The following is a 9,593-nucleotide window of genomic DNA, read 5'->3' as shown; positions in this document are numbered from 1 at the left end:
TACTCCTAAGAGGTCTTGTTCTATGACTGGTTTAGTTTGATGTGGTGTGGAGGGGACCAACCCATATAGGTCTTGAAGGGGACCAACCCAAAGGTCTCTTCTTTAGAATGAAAATGCAATGTCCACGTATGTAAGTGGGGCCCGAGATTGCCTCGGGTACCGCTTGGACGGCGTAAATCATGTGACACGTACATATGATGTGGCAGAGATGATAGAAGCTAACTTTAACCTTGTGAAGGAGAAGAAGAGCTAGAGGATGAGATAGACGGGAAGGATATATATGGTCTTTATTTCTATAGAGCTTGGGTCCTGGTTTGGCAGTTTCAATGAACTGGACCGGGTCAGCTCTGGAAGTGGAGTGTCCCTCACAAGGATCTTTTGGTCAATGAATGGGAGTATTACATTACAATATCTATACAATTATTCTCTCCATCATCACTATACTTACCAATAATGCTAGTCCTTGCAAATAGGGAGTGCCAATTTACTAACCTGACCCAACATACAAGCTGAAAATCGGACCAGATGGTCAAACCGGCCCGCTTTGTCTGGAGCTCCTTTTTTGCCACTGGCCAGCCCAAAAGAATCAATCAAACCAAAGAAGTGGAACTGAATATAGAAAGGTTGGGTTAAAGGTATCCACTTCAGTTTCTTGAAACTATGGCTTAAATTGAAGCTTGGGTTATTGACTTGACCTGGTCATTCTTGGTTCAAAACCCCCTTGTTATGTTTCCTTATGGCCTAAATTGAAGCTTGGGTTATTGACTTGACCTGGTCATTCTTGCTTCAAAACCCCCTTGTTATGTTTCCATTACTACACGTTGACTAGTCCACAATCTCAAGTTAAAACAGCTTAAAAAGTGAATGGCTGGTCTTGGTAGGGCCAATTTAATCTGGTCTTCTGGGGTATGACTCTGTGGTTGAACCAGGTTGATAACGGCATCAAAACCAATTTTAAGATAAGCCGGTTGAACCAGGGATTGGATGGTTTGACTGGGTAATGAAGATGCAGATGGGTTTGGAGAGAGAGAGAGAGAGAGGTAGATCCAATAATAATGCACTCCCCTACTTGTTTTATTCCCCAGGATCCAAGAAAATTAGAAAACAACAACTCATCCCATGCGTATGCGTTGAAAAACAGCAGTCTCTTTCTCTCTCTCTCTCTACCCTGAAGCTATAAATTAATCTATCTTTACAAAAAAAAAGTAGGGAAGAGGTGGGGAGATTTATTTATATATTTTGATACATGGGGGTTTTCTGGGTTTTCCGTAGGGGCACAATACACTGTTTCCCAGAGCCTAGAGATGACTTATAAATGCATAATTTATAAATGTGTCTTCCAATGTAAGTGTTATTCTCTTATTCCTTTCATTTTCAAATTTAGGTTTTTTTTAGGGAAACAAACAACATCTTCCAGCATAGGAAATTAGGAATTTGAAACCCAACAGCCATGTTCCCATTTAGGTTTCAATAGCCTTGTTTCTGTTCCCTTAGTAGACCATGTACTGTAACTAATTAATTAAATGAAGAAGAAATAGTACCTTCTCAATGACCAAAATACCCAGTTGTCCCTCCTTGTTTGGGCAGATTCGCAGAGAGATTGTTTGAACTTAAATGGAAAAGAAGTTAGAGAGAGAGAGAGAGAGAGAGAGAGAGATGTGATGGTATCATGGGAAATCAAGCATGCCATACACGGAAGTAGGAGAAAGGCATTATGGGGACATGAAGGAAGGTGATGGTGAATCTAAATTCTGAAAGAGAAACTTACCCATGTTGCATTATGGACTTATCTGAAACACCCTTGCAGTAGAGAGAGAAAGAGAGAGAGAGGAAGCAAACAAACAACTGAACAGAGCAAACAGAAGTAGTCCCACCAAAGATACTTCTCCCCCTGTCGCTGGGACTGATGACTCATATATGTCTATCCCATATGTAGTAGTAAAAGGTATTTGTTCTTTGTTGTAGTTGAAGAGGCCAAATTAAGCAAAGTAGTGTGGCCTGTGGTGAGTTTGGTGACTGGTGAGTGCATTTTCTCCTTCTTAATTTATCCAACTCCAACTTTTTCTCTGACTTCTCTGACGTCCCACCATCGCGCCCCGCCCCCCTCTTCCAGCTCTGCTTTTCCCATAATTAAACATCACTACTCACTATCCAGTACCCATCTTCTCCTTTCTCTCATGATTTCATCTTCCTTTCATTCCTTTTTATTTCCTCCACTTTCTCTCTATTCAGCAAAAGCAGAGAAACCCAGAAGCCTATTTGTCTCCTGATGATCAACAACCATACCCAGATAGCTATAACTCCACTGAAGATCTCTACAGTTTCGAAATGGTATGTATGAAGTAGCTTTCGTTCTAGACTTTATTGAGTTGGTGTTGTTTCATTTTTCTTTTATTTCCCCTTTCATTTGATGATGCCTTGTTTGAAGTAATAGCTATATGAGTTCTATTGAGCTGTGTTGCTTTGATTTGGGTGGTAAAGATGTAGTTTGTTGTAATGATTTGTGGGTTGCTTCTATAGTAGACTCCTTTTTCTATGCTTTAATGATTTGGGTCTATTTGTTTCATTTCTAATGCTTCTATGAACTTCCTATGGCTCCTTTTCTTTCTCTGGATATGTTGTGTTTGGTTTAATAGTGTATAATCTGCTTTTTGGTGCATTTTTTCTCTTCTCTGAAAGATTTGAGGCCCCTCCTGGCAATGAATAGAAGGGGGACTGAATTTTTTGGAGAAACATGCAAATAGTACAGGGGAAGGAGACTGTTTGGTTCAAAATTTTTAGTGGTAGTATGATGAAATAAAAAATTTCAGTTGTTGTGTGGTTTCTGTTTTCTTCAATTGTGTTCCTTTATACTGTTTACATATCAAGTTTCCCCAGGTACTTATGAGGATTTTTTCAAAGTTAGGACTACGGATTTCTAAGCTGTATATATTTTACGGGAAAAGGAATCACTAAGCTGTATAGCCATTATTTGTCTTTGCAAGATTAAGAATGGTATTCTGAAGTCACTTTCGCGTATTAGTGCTGGCATGGTTGTTTTCCTTAATAGTAGTCTCTGTGAAGTTCGTGCATTTATAATTTACTTAAGTCTGATAAGTGTTTGATATATTAGCTTAAGAATGTTTTTTTCTAGTAAATATTTCCATGAATGGTTATCTGATGGATTCATATATTTGGTTCACTGCAAGGCCCAAATAGTGAACCTCAATTGTATCTTGATTATCTTCTTGTGACCTGAAACATCTATTCTGATGGATTTTGGTGTCTTCACTAGCTATTCATCCTTCTTTGTCACCACAAAAGAGCTACACAGCCTTTTGCATTTCAAATTTAAATTATGAGTGCTAAGGACTATTTTTTGGGTTAGGTAGTGGCATCGTTTGGTCTTTCCTCTATTGGCAGACTCGAAATTTTGATAAAGAATGAAATTTGTTACAGAAAAGGTTTGAGTCCAGCAAAAGCCTCAATGAACTTGGATATTTGTTATTTCAAAGTTGAAATGTCAAATTTGAATGGGAATCCAATGAGGTTCTATCATGCATATCACCTCCCTTGTTATGTCTGTTTTGTTGCGGGTTCAACAAGAAGAGGAAAGTGAAAGTCTTATTTCCAATCCTGTTTGATTCTTTGGATAAAGTTTCCTTCCTGGGTATATTTACACATCCATCCACCCATCCACACAATGTTTGTGGAATATGAGTGGCTATTTGTTGTTCGCATCTCTGCTTTTTCTGATTTTGTACTACTTTCTATGTCTTCTCCATGGTCGAGAGAATGCGTTGGTATTTTATTCTGCATGTGATTCTATTGCACTACTGTTAACTGTGAAGCAAGAAAATGAGAGCTACAATTCTTCTTTCTGTTTTGTGGGTTTCTAGATTCCGAATATATTTCATCAAGTCATGATTTTCTTTTCCATTTGAGGTTGATTTGTCTCCTGAGTAAACTAATTAATTGGTAGTTTTTCCTTGTGTCAAAAAAAAAAAAAGAAAAAAAAGATGTGGAGATGTGGTTTTAGAGTTCCACTCTTAACACTTGCTACCAGTTCCATGATAAATGATCTCCTTGGGTGGGTAAAGTTAATTTCAAGGTACATAGCCCTGTTTTTCATTCTAAAGAAATCATACCTGGCCCATGAAATTATTTGTTATTTTAAAGGAGATCATTCTGGTTTTGAAGAGATTATGGCAGTGTTTGGATGCATGGGAAGTTAGCCGAAAATGCTGTCTGGCACAAGCCAAAAGTTACTTACCCATCCAGCTGGTCAACTCTGGGGGAGTGGCCAGAAGAAAGCCCTGGCTGCCCATGCAAACAAATGCTGCTGCCTTGAATCAGGATCTGAGGTGCAGACAGAAAAAGCGAGAAAATGCTGGCAGTCCATGTATGCAAATGCAGAAATTTGTTGAGAAGCACAGGATGAACTCACTAAATGATACTAACCATATAAGTTGATACATACTGGAATACTTCTATCAATATACACACACATTAGTCTTCTGGTTTAGTTTTGACTAGATATAAATTTTATTGTATAAATATTTGTTTTTCTTATGTCCTCTGCATGTAGCAGTGTAGCTAACCTCATTTATTGTGTGTCCCATGTTCGTCAAGTTCAATAGATATTCTCCTAGCTGACATGATAATTAAAAAAAGGAAAAAGGAGGAGGCCCATGAAGATGAGCTAGTGGCACCATTTCTGGTATTCGTGGGGGCTTCTTCATTGTTGTTCTTTGACATCAACCACTGTCGGGTGGTGGAACACAGTTTTGGTGGACAAAAACTCATGTTATCTTAGGGGATTAGAAAAAGGGTAGAATTTCATGTGATGCAAAGTTGAACATTGCCGAAAATAAATCAAGTTTAGTGTGTTTAGGCCTTGTGGTATGTCCACTGGTACCTAAATATAATGGATCCGTACTATTCAGTTTATCAGAGGATTAAGGGAGAGTCTCCTGACCTGCCACTAGAATGGGATGTGCACTGGTGGTGAAGGCTTGATGTCAAAAGGTCATGTGCTGCTTACATGATTGCTAACCAACTTGTTTGTTTTCTTTACAAGTCGGCAATTGTTGTCATATAAATAACATCCTTAAGGGAAGGATTAAGTAAATGATCTATAGGCTGTTACAATTATGAAACTCATTTAAACATAAATCATATGATTTCAGGTTTAGAGCTTATAAAATGGAATGGTGGAACAGGATCCATGCAGCCAATCAAAAGTACTTGAATTAGGGGTTGGATGAGTTATGTCATTTATTCTCACTATATCTGTCTTTCTTGCTTTACCAAGCCAGTTTTTGCTTCCTATTCTTCCTTTTCTTTTTTATCCAATATCTGAATTACTCACTCTGTTCACATGATCTTTCTCATTCATGCATATACAATTGCATGACGATTGTAGCATGATCTCAACTTGGCAGTTGTAAAATTCGAAATGAGTAGTTGTGTATCAATCTCCTCCCCCTTCCACAGTGTGAAAAATATGAAATGGAATGGATAGTCCTAATCTAATTAGCTGCCTTTAATGGCTTCCAATGCTTGAAATCTTCCATATGGGAAAGAGTTTACCTAAAGTAGGCAAGTATTCTTAAATATTTTTACATTTCTTCAAAACTTTTGCATTTCTTTTAAAGCTGCAAGGAAAACTATAATGGATGTACATTACCTTTCTGCTAGAAATGGAAGGGAGTTAGACAATTAAGGACTTGCTACTTATCTAAGACAGAGGGCCATCTTGAAGGTCTGTAAAAGGTTCAGTAGAGCTTTGAAGTTCTGAAAGAGACCTAAGCATTGGTGATTTCATGGCCCAGATCTCCTTGAACTTCAACTTTACCATTAGGGTTGCAATGCGTAACTTTATAAATACTTATAAGTCGTTAATTTTGTTTGATCTAAACTGTTGCGTGTTTTGGGATTGATGAACACAGTGACAAAGGGATGAAGTTTGTTCTACTGTTTGTTGATTTTTTTTGTGGTAGAGTTTTACTAAGTATTCTAAGTTTGGAGGTCTCCTTTTGGTAAAATAATCCATGCTGTGGGTTTTACTAGTGATGGTGCACATCCATGGTTGGGTTTCCCCATTAAAAGGATCTATTGTTGACTTTCCTTCTGGATAGTTTATTATTACCTTTTTCTATGCAAGAGTTTGTGATCACTTAGATGGTGGGGATTATCTAATTGAAAATTTAACTTAACTTTGGACCTATGACATTTTGAAGATTGGTCCTTGAAGATAGCTTATCCTAAAAGAGTCTCCCCATCCCTACGTTATCTTTCATCTCCACCTCCCCCCCCCCCCCCCCCCTTCTTTCTTTCAATAACCAAATTTTATCTGTTAAAGAGTCCCTATGATTTCTCATATACTAAGATGGAAATTCTGGGGCATTTGCCTGACACCAATATCTGCTGAAAGTTTTGCGTTGAATTCCTATCTCTGTGTTCTTGCTTGTATTTCCTATTTGGTCTTCCCGGTTAAATTATTTGATCTGGACTTCCAAGATAATGGATTTCCATTGCCTTTTATACAGAACAAATGGCTAACTTGATAGAACTGAATCATTGTTCATTGATACTGATAAATGCAGATGAAGAGCTAGCAACAACTGCCTATCAGTTTCTTGATCCTCTCCACAGGAAGCTCATCCTGAATGGAAATGAGTTCTCAAATCTTGTTAGACACAAACATGAAAACACCTAACTCTGACTTTGAAGCAGAAGCCTCCGTGGAAGAAGAATCAGAAATCAGTAGCCAAGTTGCTTCAGATGTATCAAACCTGGAAAACCCCCCAGATCACTCCAAGGATACCACCAATGCCTCTTCCCGCTTAACAGATCTCATAAAGCCTCATCCGGGTGCTACGCCCATGTCCCTTGATTTAACTCTTAGCATCAACAACAATGACAGTGATTTTGGAGGCAGGAACGAGTCGGTAGGGCTTTCAATATCGAGCATGAGTGAGAGTAGTAGTGAAGCTTCTGCCCATCCTCCAGCAGTTTCTGTAGCAAGAGTTTTCTCTTGCAATTATTGTCAGCGCAAGTTCTTAAGCTCACAGGCTCTAGGTGGTCACCAGAATGCACACAAAAGGGAGAGGACACTTGCGAAGAGAGCCATGCGAATGGGAATCTTCTCCGAGAGGTATGCCAGCCTGCCATCTTTGCCCCTACATGGGTCTGCATGCCGGTCCCTTGGGATCAAAGCTCACTCCTCAGTTCACAACCTTGCACCACAAGAGCGACCCCCGAGGTCAGAGGTGGTGGAAGATTTGAGCAAGGGTACCTTGGCCTGCTGGTGTTCACGGAGGATGATGATGCAGAGTTGTATTGGCCTGGAAGTTTTCGACAAGTGTCTGATGGTGGTGCTGTTTATCCAGGCTTTGAATTGGGTGGAAATTCGACTTTAAATATTATGGCAGAGATTCCACCACCAGAAATAGACTCATCAAAACCAGATCTCACACTGAGACTTTGAGAGCTTCCCCCCATTTTCTTTCTTTTGTACTGGCTTCCTTCTTGTTGCAGTGATATTGTACAGTGGGATATACATAACCCATGACTGACAATGTTTTACTATGGATCTGTTATTGCTGCATAAGGGCTTTTTAGAGGATTGTCATTCTCATTATATGATTTATGGTATTTTCTTCTGTTATTCCTTTTGTTACATGATAGTGGCAGATATATAAGTTTCAGATAATATTCGTAGGTGTATGAGCTATATATTGAAGTATAGAATCAGATGATCCCCTTGGGGATTGCTTCCCTATATTTATGAGAAGTATCAGAAGATATATACACGGAATGGGAAGACTCTGGAAATAGAGTCCTACTGTTTAGTATGATTTTTGCAGTATGCCCCATTGATGCAAATAAGCACATTATGCTTCACTTGCAATTCAGAGGAAAGAAAAGGACAGTAGAAACCCAAACTCACACAGTTATGTACTAAAAGGCCTCTAGTGAAATTGTAGAGATACCTTACATGACAACCCATAATTATTTGTGCCACCCACCTTGCAGGAAATAAGGAACTAGATATATGTGACTTAACAGGATTGGAGTATCACTCTTCTGAAGAGATTCATGGGAAGATATCTTGTTACTTGTCCAGTCATTTATAATAGCTATCTATAACTAGCTATGGCTCTTGCATGTTTTGAACACATCCAGTGTTTTTCTTACTGGGCTAGATTCAGGCTCAGCTTGCCAAAATGCAAGGTAGAGTTCAGGTTTGAACATCAAGAACCAAATGTGTCTTGAACTGTGAAATTTTTGTATGTTCTTAGTCTTCTGTAGAAAAGAGCATTTCCTCTAAGCCAATACAACTCAAGGCCAGGAGCATTTTTCCATGTTATTGGTTTTAGATAGTCATTGTACTTAATATACTGTTAAGGCAATAAGCTCAAGTGTGGTCCAATTGATTACAGAAAAAGAAATTTGACATTGAGACCATCCTTGGTTTTTGTGGTTTATTGTCCTCCAAACTGGAAAAGTTCAGGGTCTAAAGACTATTTGAATGGCCTTTCTCCATGGGTTTCTGATAAATTTGGTCTACTTCTGAGTTAAGGACAACGGTTTTATACGCGTACGGAAAAATTCAAACATAATACTTATTGGAAATAATGCAAAAATGTGATGCATACAAAATCTGTACCTTATATGCAAACACAATTCTACGATATAAAAGACAGGGCTTTTTCATATTTTTGAAGTATATCAGATGTAATGTGTATTTTTGATATAATACAGTGTGTATGCATATTATTCACATATAGTACTTGAGTTTAGCATGATAACAGTCGAAATAGCCTCTCAACATTCTCAGGGCAAGGCTGCGTAGTTCTTGCTCTCCCCCCCCCCCCCAACCTCACACATGTAGGAGCCTCGTACACTGGGTACACCCTTAATTTAGCATGATAACACCCCATGATTCATCAATGCTTTTAACCTATTTTTGTGAGTGATGTAACATTCCCAGAGTTTAGGGGTTATTTTTTCTTTTTATTATGAATAGGCAACACAAGGGGTGCAAGTTTGGCCCCGTGAGCCTGAGCCTGCCCATAGCCCGCATTGAGCTTGGCATGGCTTGGATTGGGCTTTTCAGCCCCCGGGGCCGGCCAGGGTTGAGAATTCTAGGCCCAATATAGGGTTGGGCTGGGCCTGGGCTCAGGCCTTGATGCGAGCCTAACCAAGCCCGACCCTATATATTTATATACATATAGACCAAAACAAAAAAAAGGAATAAGTGGGTTGAGATGTGTAGCTTTATTTATAAGCATCACATTCTTTATTCCTTCTCTTAAGTTTTCAATGCGAGATAAGAAATAAACAACTTTTTACTTCAGGGCAAGAAAAAGGACTTAGAGAATGCATTCATGTTTGGTCTCACATTGAAAATTTTAAGAAGAGAACAAGGAATGAGAGGGGAGAGATGATGGAGATTGCAAAATTTGATCAGTTTTGGGCTAACCAAGAGGAAAAGGGCCTAACCTAGCTCATCCTGAGCCCCGTAGGGTCAGGCCTCGATTGAGATACCTTAACCCGACCTAGAGTCAGGATGGGCTTGGGTTAAAGATCGGAAATCCTAGGCTGGC

At 39.1% G+C, this 9,593-nt stretch overlaps 1 pseudogene; it reads left to right on the top strand.

The window, feature by feature from the left end:
- The first annotated feature begins 1,686 nt into the window (after positions 1 to 1,686).
- Positions 1,687 to 7,651, top strand: LOC122061164 (annotated as a pseudogene).
- Positions 7,652 to 9,593: the final 1,942 nt, after the last annotated feature.

This window comes from Macadamia integrifolia, chromosome 14, assembly GCF_013358625.1.
Source record: "Macadamia integrifolia cultivar HAES 741 chromosome 14, SCU_Mint_v3, whole genome shotgun sequence".
In the NCBI taxonomy this organism is placed as follows: domain Eukaryota; kingdom Viridiplantae; phylum Streptophyta; class Magnoliopsida; order Proteales; family Proteaceae; genus Macadamia; species Macadamia integrifolia.
The sequence above is the reverse complement of the archived record's forward strand: the minus strand, read 5'-3'. Positions and strand labels throughout refer to the sequence as shown.